We start from the raw sequence: 10,074 nt of genomic DNA, 5'->3' as shown, positions 1-10,074 counted from the left end.
TACTTTAGGATTCATCTTCTAATCACCAAATGATGCAATAATCTTCTTCTTGTGATTTTCTGTTTCTCTTGAGTGCAAATAATTAACAGTTTGCATGTTTTATTATCTATGATTTTCTATGAAACAGTTATAATTCTTTAAAAAACACAACAATTGCCAGCTTGGCGCCAGTGGGAGGATTGGTACTTGCCCCTGCCGTAGGCGAAGATAACGCGAGCGGGAAGACAGCGCTTCGCATCTCTTCTATCTATGTCTCTGCTTACACTTACAACCTATCCTTACATTCAAAACAAAAATTTAAATTAAAAAAAACCCACACCTGTAACCAGGATTAGGTACGTTTAAATGAATATTTCGGCATGTAACTGCCTTCTTCAGGATGGTATGGAAAGAATGCAATCAAATTAGATTCATGTAACCGAGTGCCAAATGTAACCTACCCTGATCACGGGGTCAAATAATACAGAGTGCCCCTTTCTCGCCAAGCTCAAACAATCAAAACAAACTGACACAGGTTAAATTACCAGGTTCTTTATTTCCATATGATGGTGAGGGGAAATGTGTGGGAAAGCGGGGGTTTACCTTCAATACAAAACTTCCAATGTATTACTCTCTAAAACTAGAACAACCCCCAAACAACACTCTAAATCCTTTACTCTAAAGCTATGCTCTAGATTCCCACTCTAGAACTATGCTTTAAAACAACACTTTAAATCCTCCCTCCAAACTACACTCCAGAACTCTACTCTAAATCCTCACTCTCAACTTTAGTCAAAAGAAATTAAAAAAACCCAATAAAACTCTAATCTAAAACAAACGAAGTCTAAAAAAACAACCTAAAAACAATTCCCAAAAAAACCAATCTAACAAAACCTAACTGAACCCCTCTAACGAAACCTAACTGAACCCCTCTAACGAAACCTAACTGAACCCCTCTAACGAAACCTAACTGAACCCCTCTAACGAAACCTAACTGAACCCCTCTAACGAAACCCCGTCGCACATTCCGCCATTCTGTAAATCACAGAATGCACGTCATAAGCATACATAAACAACTCAACAATTTCAACCACCACAAACTAAATCCTTTAACAACAACAAAACACATCATTCCTTCCGAATAACATACAGTTCTCTCAAACACTCAAACGGTTTTCTAAAACATTCAATAAACAAAAGTTTTCCCGAACATTCAACTCACAAAACAATCTACTTGAACATTCAAATAAATCCTCCCAAAGCAGGTCACAACCCGCATACTTTAACGCTGTTTTACCCAGTATGTAAAAAGAATAGCATATGAATAACATACCCGTCTCAGAAAAGTCACATTACTGTTCCCTTTCTGCTCGTAGCAAACCTGCCACGCGACCGCTCACTGGATAGGCCTACGTCTGTTCTGTTCGAAGCACCAGCGAAAAGTAAATGCCCCAACCCACAACATCCCGCGTGCCTACGTCACAAGGTTAAAACAAATTCAACTCAGAGAGGTGTCGGGTACCGAAAAGCGATCATTTTACCTATGCAAATTAAAGGATCGGCTCTTCCGCCAGACCATTTCAATACAGACAAAACACAGTCTCGGAAACCTTAGTGGATCCCCGATAGTACAGGTTTGAATCCTCGATAGCACAGAGGTACCACGAGTTCACGAGTTCAAACGGATGCGCAAAAGTACATGTGTACCGTAACTGTCGTTCAGCCACAAGCTCACATTCAGATAAATGATAAACAAAAGAACGAACAAACAAACAAACCAATAAGCAAACAAACAAAAAAGAACAAGCAAACAAACACCTGAAAAATTAGCATGCAAGCAAGCAAAAACCTACAAAATGTTGAAAGAAGCAATACATACAAAGAACAGAAAGAGAGAGAGTGAGAGAAAGAGGGGAAGGATATTTTTAGGGGAGAGATAAGGTGTATGTGTGCAGGGGCGGATCAGTTCATTTTATGTGGGTTTTTTCCCAAAGTATGATATTGTGAAGATATGGGTGTGAAGCGCCGAGCCGACGGCGCTTTGCGCCGAGCTTGCTAGGGGGGTCCGGGGGCATGCCCCCCCCCGGAAAATTTGGAAAAAAAAGATGCAAAATGGTGCAATCTGGTGCATTCTGAGGATGATCATTACCAGTTTCAGGCAGCAGATTTTGTCACTGATTAATACAAAAACAAAAAAACAAAAAAAATTGGGCTGGGGGGGGGGGGGGGGTCCGGAAACCCCAGACCCCCCCCCCCTCGCCGTCCGCCCCTGGTGTGTTTTGGATAACATAGATTAACACTTTTAGATTATTTATTTCAGAAATACACACAACGTTTACATGAAGAATATAAGACTCACAAGCTTCGAAATGTAATCCAGAAACCATGTTTTATTACATTTAGTCAAGTTTTCACTAAATGTTTTAACGTAGAGGGGGGAATCGAGACGAGGGTCGTGGTATATGTGTGTGTGTGTGTGTGTGTGTGTGTGTGTGTGTGTGTGTGTGTGTGTGTCTGTCTGTCTGTCTGTGTGTGTGTAGAGCGATTCAGACCAAACTACTGGACCGATCTTTATGAAATTTGACATGAGAGTTCCTGGGAATGATATCCCCGGACGTTTTTTTCTTTTTTTCGATAAATACCTTTGATGACGTCATATCCGGCTTTTTGTAAAAGTTGAGGCGGCACTGTCACACCCTCATTTTTCAATCAAATTGATTGAAATTTTGGCCCAGCAATCTTCGACGAAGGCCGGACTTCGGTATTGCATTTCAGCTTGGTGGCTTAAAAATTAATTACTGACTTTGGTCATTAAAAATCTGAAAATTGTAAAAAATAAAAAATGTTTTTAAAACGATCCAAATTTACGTTTATCTTATTTTTCATCCTTTTCTGATTCCAAAAACATATAAATATGTTATATTCAGATTAAAAACAAGCCCTGAAAATTAAAAAATATAAAAATTATTATTAAAATAACATTTCCGAAATCGATTTAAAAACAATTTCATCTTATTCCTTGTGGGTTCCTGATTTCAAAAACATATAGATGTGATATGTTTGGATTAAAAACACGCTCAGAAAGTTAAAAAGAATAGAGATAAAGAAAAGCGTGCTATCCTTCTCAGCGCAACTACTACCCCGCTCTTCTTGTCAATTTCACTGCCTGTGCATCGAGCGGTTGACTGACGATGCTACGAGTATACGTTCTTGCTGTAAAAATGCAGTGAGTTCAGTTTCATTCTGTTAGTTCGACAGCTTGACTAAATGTTGTAATTTCGCCTTACGCGACTTGTTTAACAATATGCCTTATTGTATTTCAGTATTTCTAGACCTAGACAATTGAGTATATAGCAAAAACAGCAACACATAAACAAATATAAAATTAAAATAAAAACTTACAAAATCAGGCAGGAGGCTGAGTTGCTCGTGTGAAACAAAGAATCATAAATTGCCACCAAAGAAACAAAACGCATTCGGATGGCAAAAGAACAGCTGGTGAAAGCCCATTAATACTTTTAGGAGAATGACATAACACAGTGCAAAACTAAAAACGATGAAGGATTAAAACAATATTAATGAATAACTAACACTTGTACTCAACAGTGCATCGTAAAATTAAAACCTGAACCAATTTAGTACTTTATATCATACATTAATGATAACTATAACAACAAAGAGACAAAATGCATAAAAAGGAAATGTGTTACAAAAGACCGCAACTATTATTCCTATACTTGTTAAAAAAAAAAACAAGTCGCGTAAGGCGAAAATACAATATTTAGTCAAGTAGCTGCCATTTTTCAGCAAGACCGTATGCTCGTAGCATCGTCAGTCCACCGCTCATGGCAAAGGCAGTGAAATTGACAAGAAGAGCGGGGTAGTAGTTGCGCTAAGAAGGATAGCACGCTTTTCTGTACCTCTCTTTGTTTTAACTTTCTGAGCGTGTTTTTAATCCAAACATATCATATCTATATGTTTTTGGAATCAGGAACCGACAAGGAATAAGATGAAAGTGTTTTTAAATTGATTTGGACAATTTAATTTTGATAATAATTTTTATATATTTAATTTTCAGAGCTTGTTTTTAATCGTAATATAACATATTTATATGTTTTTGGAATCAGCAAATGATGGAGAATAAGATAAACGTAAATTTGGATCGTTTTATAAATTTTTATTTTTTTTTACAATTTTCCGATTTTTAATGACCAAAGTCAATAATTATTTTTTAAGCCACCAAGCTGAAATGCAATACCGAACCCCGGGCTTCGTCGAAGATTACTTGACCAAAATTTCAACCAATTTGGTTGATAAATGAGGGCGTGACAGTGCCGCCTCAACTTTCACGAAAAGCCGGATATGACGTCATCAAAGACATTTATCAAAAAAATGAAAAAAACGTATGGGGATTTCATACCCAGGAACTCTCATGTCAAATTTCATAAAGATCGGTCCAGTAGTTTAGTCTGAATCGCTCTACACACACACACACACGCACACACGCACACACGCACACACACACACACGCACATACACCACGACCCTCGTTTCGATTCCCCCTCGATGTTAAAATATTTAGTCAAAACTTGACTAAATATAAAAAGAGTCAAAATCAAAATCGATCACAGCCATGTTCAGTTTAAACAAAGAGCCGGCGACATTTAAGTTTCCGCTAAGGATACATTAGATAGATAGAGTGTTAGAGTGAAGCCGCATCAAACAAGAGCGCGATACAGAGACCAAGACAGAGCCATTGGAGGTATTTAGGGTAGTTTTGTATCAGTAGATGGATCTGCGATCTTTGGTTAGCCGAGACCAAAACAAACAATTTTGGCCGTGGCTGGAGGTCCGGCGAGCCGGAGCCTGAGCCTGGGGGTTCAAGCACCGGCGAGTCGGTGCTCGAGCCCCCAGGCTCAAGATCCGGCACTCAATCACTGAAATATACTATATATATATAAACACTATATATTTTTGGACAAACTGAGGAGGCAATGCAGAATACAATGTCACCTCTGTGATCTAAATATTGACTTTTAAGAAATCGACAAAATCGGCTGTTTTGAGTGAGCATTTCATATACGAACTTTTAAGCCGTACCAAGCTGAAATGATGCAATCCCATTGTCGGCACTAAGTCAAAGATCATTTAACCGGCAAACATTTCAAACAAACAGTTTATGAAAAACTCAGTCAGTGCAGCCACAAGTACGTGAGAGTGACGCCTCTGACTTCTGAAAACGGGCAAATATGACGTCATCAAATAGCCCTATCAAAAATGGGTGAAAAACGTTTCAAGCAAATGCTCTCAAAAATGATTGTACCCGTGGCACTGAATTACATGCGACACACACACACACACACACAAACAAATAAACAATGCAGCTTTGTCGTTCACTACTAAGAAGGCGGAAGAATCACAACTGTGAGCACGAGAGAAACTTTTCTCCGGGAACAACTTGATTAAGAACACGGAGAGAGCTCCGACTGACGAGCAAAAGAGGCGGTTTACGAGCATTTTCTTCCCGTCACAGTAATTGGCATAACAGACTGTCCAAGAAGACGTGGTGATTTTGGCATCTTGCCGTTTTTCTGCTTCGTGTTCGCATTTGAAACTGACAAGCGCGTACGGCCCGGGTTAATTATGGCAAGAGGAAAGTTCAAGACACCGAGGCCGGAAAAAAACCCAACAACAACCGTACTTGTGGTCTGGACGAAGACCGTGCAGAGGCAAAATAGGTGAGAGCTACAGTGGGATGCGGTGGTGGTGGGTGTGGAGGGAACACACACATCCCGGCGCACACACACACACACACGCGCGCGCGTACACACACACACACACACACAGTACACACACACACGCACACACACACTGTGATGATAACCACCCATCCACCCACCCACCCACAGACAGACACACACAGACACACACCCACCCACACAGTGACACAACCATACATATCATTACTTGACGCCAATTTTACGCTGCACCAATTTGTTTTGGTCTGCGCCTCACCATTTAGTCAGGCTGATGGGGTCTATGTCGACCAAAAGATCGAGTGGGATTCCCTGTAGGTGGAGTTCCTGGAGGGGGATTTCCTGTATACAGGGAATACCACAGGATTTAGTTCCTGTAGCGTGTCGCTGATATCGCTGAAAGTCACGTGATGCTTGGCGACATCGGTAGAATTTGATGTTTTTCAATATTTTTTGATATTTCTTAGAAATTCGAGTATGGTTTGCAAGTTTTATTGAAAAACTCCACCCTGTGGGATTCCCTGTATACAGGGAATCCCCCTCCAGGAACTCCACCTACAGGGAATCCCACTCTTTTGGTCGACATAGACCCCATCAGCTTTAGTCAGATGAGCCAAGACATCGTATTAGAATTGCAACAGCCAAGGTTGGTCATTATCTAAATCGCGGAAACTTGGAGTGTTACTATAAGTGTTTGCTCGCATCACTCATTACACACACTGGCAGCTGCAGCAGCCATGATGGTTACAGGTTTATGTTTTCTGTTTAGGTTGCAGGAGAGGGCAGAAGAGGTAGGAGACGGAGTGAGGGGGCGTGGGATGGTGAGATAGATTCTAATGTGCTGTAGATGTGCTGTACTAGATGTGATCGAAGGTAGGAATGAGAGAGAGAAACTCCAGGAGCTTGCCAAGACTCGACGAGTAGTCCTGCAATGGGTTCCAGCACATTGCGGAATTCCAGGCAATGAAACAGCTGATGAGCTCGGAACCAGGGAGGAACAACCAGACAACCCGGTCAGCTTCGCTGAAAAGAAAACCCTCGTGAAGGCAGCAATGCGACCACAATCCACGAAAGACGCATATAATCTCCTAGAACGATGGCAGCAAGTAGTGATCATGCGACTACGAACTGGTCACTGTCGCCTCAACGCCCACATGTTCAGGAAGCTGAAGCTGACCCCATCACCAACCTGTCCCTGTGGTCTGGAAGACCAGACTCCAGAACATGTCTTAATGACATGCCTCCTACTCAAACCAATCAGAGACAAAGTGTGGCCAGCATCAGTCCCTCTCCGCACCAAACTCTATGGGAGCAGACAAGACCTGGAAGCCACGACGTCATTCGTCTCGCAGACTAACCTGATGGTGTGACGGCGAACGCAAGAAGAAGAAGAAGAAGAGAGAGAGAGAGAGAGAGAGAGAGAGAGAGAGAGAGAGAGAGAGAGAGAGAGAGAGAGAGAGAGAGAGAGAGTGACTAATTAGTTTTTACGTCCTCTTAGGACCAATTGGCCTATCTTGGGACAGGTAGAGTTGATATGCTATGTGGGGGGACAAAACACTGGACAGACCTGCAAACAGAGAACACATGATTGCGTTAAAGTTCTGGAAGACTGTTGTTGCGGTATTTCAAAATGGGGATGAAAGTAGAGATTTTGTTGGGGGTTGTCGCCTTAGTGTACGCGGAATATTGTTCGAGTGGAGCGTTTTTGAAGGCTAATTTACTTTTTATTATGAAGACTATTGTTTTGACTTTGTATAATGCCAAAATAATTAAATAAATAACTGAATAAATAAATAAATACATAACTGGAAAAATTAGACAATAATTATTATCTAAATCTTTATGACAAGACATACAAACCATGCAACACAAATATCCCCCATCGTGCATGCTAAAGGGGGATAATCAATAAAAACGCAAGACTTATGGTCAGTCAAGTCAAGTCCATATCTCTCTCTCTCTCTCTCTCTCTCTCTCTCTCTCTCTCTCTCTCTCTCTCTCTCTCTCTCTCTCTCACACACACACACACACACTTATCGTTTCGTCTGTCTGTGTGTCTGTATTTTTCTCTTTGTCTCTCTTTGTCTCTCTCTTTGTCTCCGTCTCTGTCTCTCTCCTTCTTGGTCTCTCTCTCTCTCTCAGTCTCTCTCTCTCTCTCTCTCTCTCTCTCTCTCTCTCTCTCTCTCTCTCTCTCTCTCTCTGTCGATGTCTGTATTTGACTTCGTCGTTGAGTCTCTGTTTCTGTCTCTATGTTTTTGTCTCTGTCTCTCTCTGTTGATGTCTGTCTCTGCAGTCTCTGTCTCTGAGTCTCTAGTCGCTACGAGTAACCCTCCCCCTTCCCCATTTATCCTCTTTTCCCGTTGAGCCACCTTGACAGCATGCCGCTACTCACCGACAACCCCCCCCCCCCCCTCCTCCATGCGATTGACCATTTTTATTCGGTTGCTATGTCTAATGTCAAACTTAGCACAGAGCTGATAGTGGAAACTAAAAAAGTCAAACACACACAAGACTGACATTATGTTCACTCACCCGGGCAAAAGTTGGCCTATAGTCGGTCGCATAGCATATAGTACCCGCTATTACGAGTTAGTCGTGTGACAGAGAGTTTTCTTGCACACGAGACTGTAGATGTCTCACGACGGCGTAGCTGAAGTGAGACAGCAGCAGTCGAGTGTGCAAGAAAACTCTCTGTCACACGACTAACTCGTAATAGCGATTATGTCTCACAGCATAGGCATAGAAAGACAGAAATGAGTTTTTGGGGATGAAATAACAGGCACAAAACAAGACTGAAAAACACAATTGCCCTTTTACACATACCCTACACACGCATGCGCGCAGAAGATAGATTCAATGCGTTTCGTGTCTTTTCTGGTTGAATGCATTCAACAAAGTATCAACCAACGTTTCTGAATCTTTCAATGAAAAAAGATAAACTTATTTTGAACCAAACAGCACATACCAACGAAAGCTAAACACACAAACACACACGCGCACGAACACAGATTGAATGCAAAGCGCGAACGAACAGGGGGGATTTTTGTAGGTCAGGTCGTGGGAAAGTCCACCTGAAATGTTCCACAAGGTAACTGGTTGTGTTTGTATTGTTTATTTTCTCACAGTGATGTTGATGGTTTTTACAGTGCCGTTTTGAAAGAATATTGTCCGAATTTGGGGCACACTTTTGACTTTAACTTTTAACCTCCTTCTACAAAGTGGCTGAGGGGCTGGTGCCGGCAATCCCGCCTGACAAGTTCCTGACCCCTCAAAAACCAGGACGCCTCATTCGTCCACGTCAATCTTCCAGAGACTTCAGCACCTCGAATCCAGTAGACAACTACATCAGGAACAATAGCAGATGCTTCACTGTGCCGCGCTGTAACACTGAGCAATACAGACATTCGTTTTTTCCAAAGACAGTAGTGGCCTGGAACCATGAAGAAACTGTAACCTCGGCATCGACCGAGAGCTTCAAGTCGGCGCTGGCAGTAGCCAGACGACGATAAAGAACTAGCTGCGCACCCCCCACTCCGCTGCAACAATGCCAGACATCTGGATGACTTGTTCTACAAGTGCAGCGTAACAGACAGATACAGAGAGAGAGATACAGAAGTAACATTCGAGTGTTTCTAAATCAAAACCTTTCAACACCGCTGGTGCAGATTAGACCACAGGCGGAAGGTATCGTCCACTGGACTACTACTATCACAGAAAGACTACTACTTTCTGTGATAGTAGTAGTCCAGTGATCACAGAAAGACTACTTTCTGTGATAGTAGTAGTCCAGTGGACGATACCTTCCGCCTGTGATTAGACCTGCCTGACTGTCTGCGTGCCTGCGTGTTAGAGCTGAAGACGAAGCCTCAATCGCCAAAGCGTCACCTATCTGTAGGTCCTGAGCATCGGATGTACGTTGATACGTGGTGAGATCCGCACGGAACTGTCAATGCAACTTTTCCTAGTCACAGGTGTAAATTCGATCTTTTCTTTGAAATTTTGTCCTCTGTGTACGTAGCAAAGCGTTTCGCCATTTTCGGTTTTCGTTGCAGACGACGATAGTGAAAGTAGTACCTATTGTTTTGTTTTGACCTTTCGTATTCAGGGTTCTTAATTGAAGCTTGGTAAAGGGAGCTTGTCGTGTAAGTGGAAAGTTGACGAAGCTTTTGAAAACAGAAATTGAATGAAGAAGAAAATGTGGCTTTCAGTTATATACAGGAGAACGGGGTTGGTGTTCATCTTCGACACCCGGTGTCACGATTTCATCTTTCGCCTGTGTACATATTTCCCCCTCGACATATACTCAAGACTGAAATGTTGTTTCCTGGTAAAATTAAGA

Source organism: Littorina saxatilis, linkage group LG9 (assembly GCF_037325665.1).
Source record: "Littorina saxatilis isolate snail1 linkage group LG9, US_GU_Lsax_2.0, whole genome shotgun sequence".
Lineage (NCBI taxonomy): Eukaryota > Metazoa > Mollusca > Gastropoda > Littorinimorpha > Littorinidae > Littorina > Littorina saxatilis.
The sequence above is the reverse complement of the archived record's forward strand: the minus strand, read 5'-3'. Positions refer to the sequence as shown.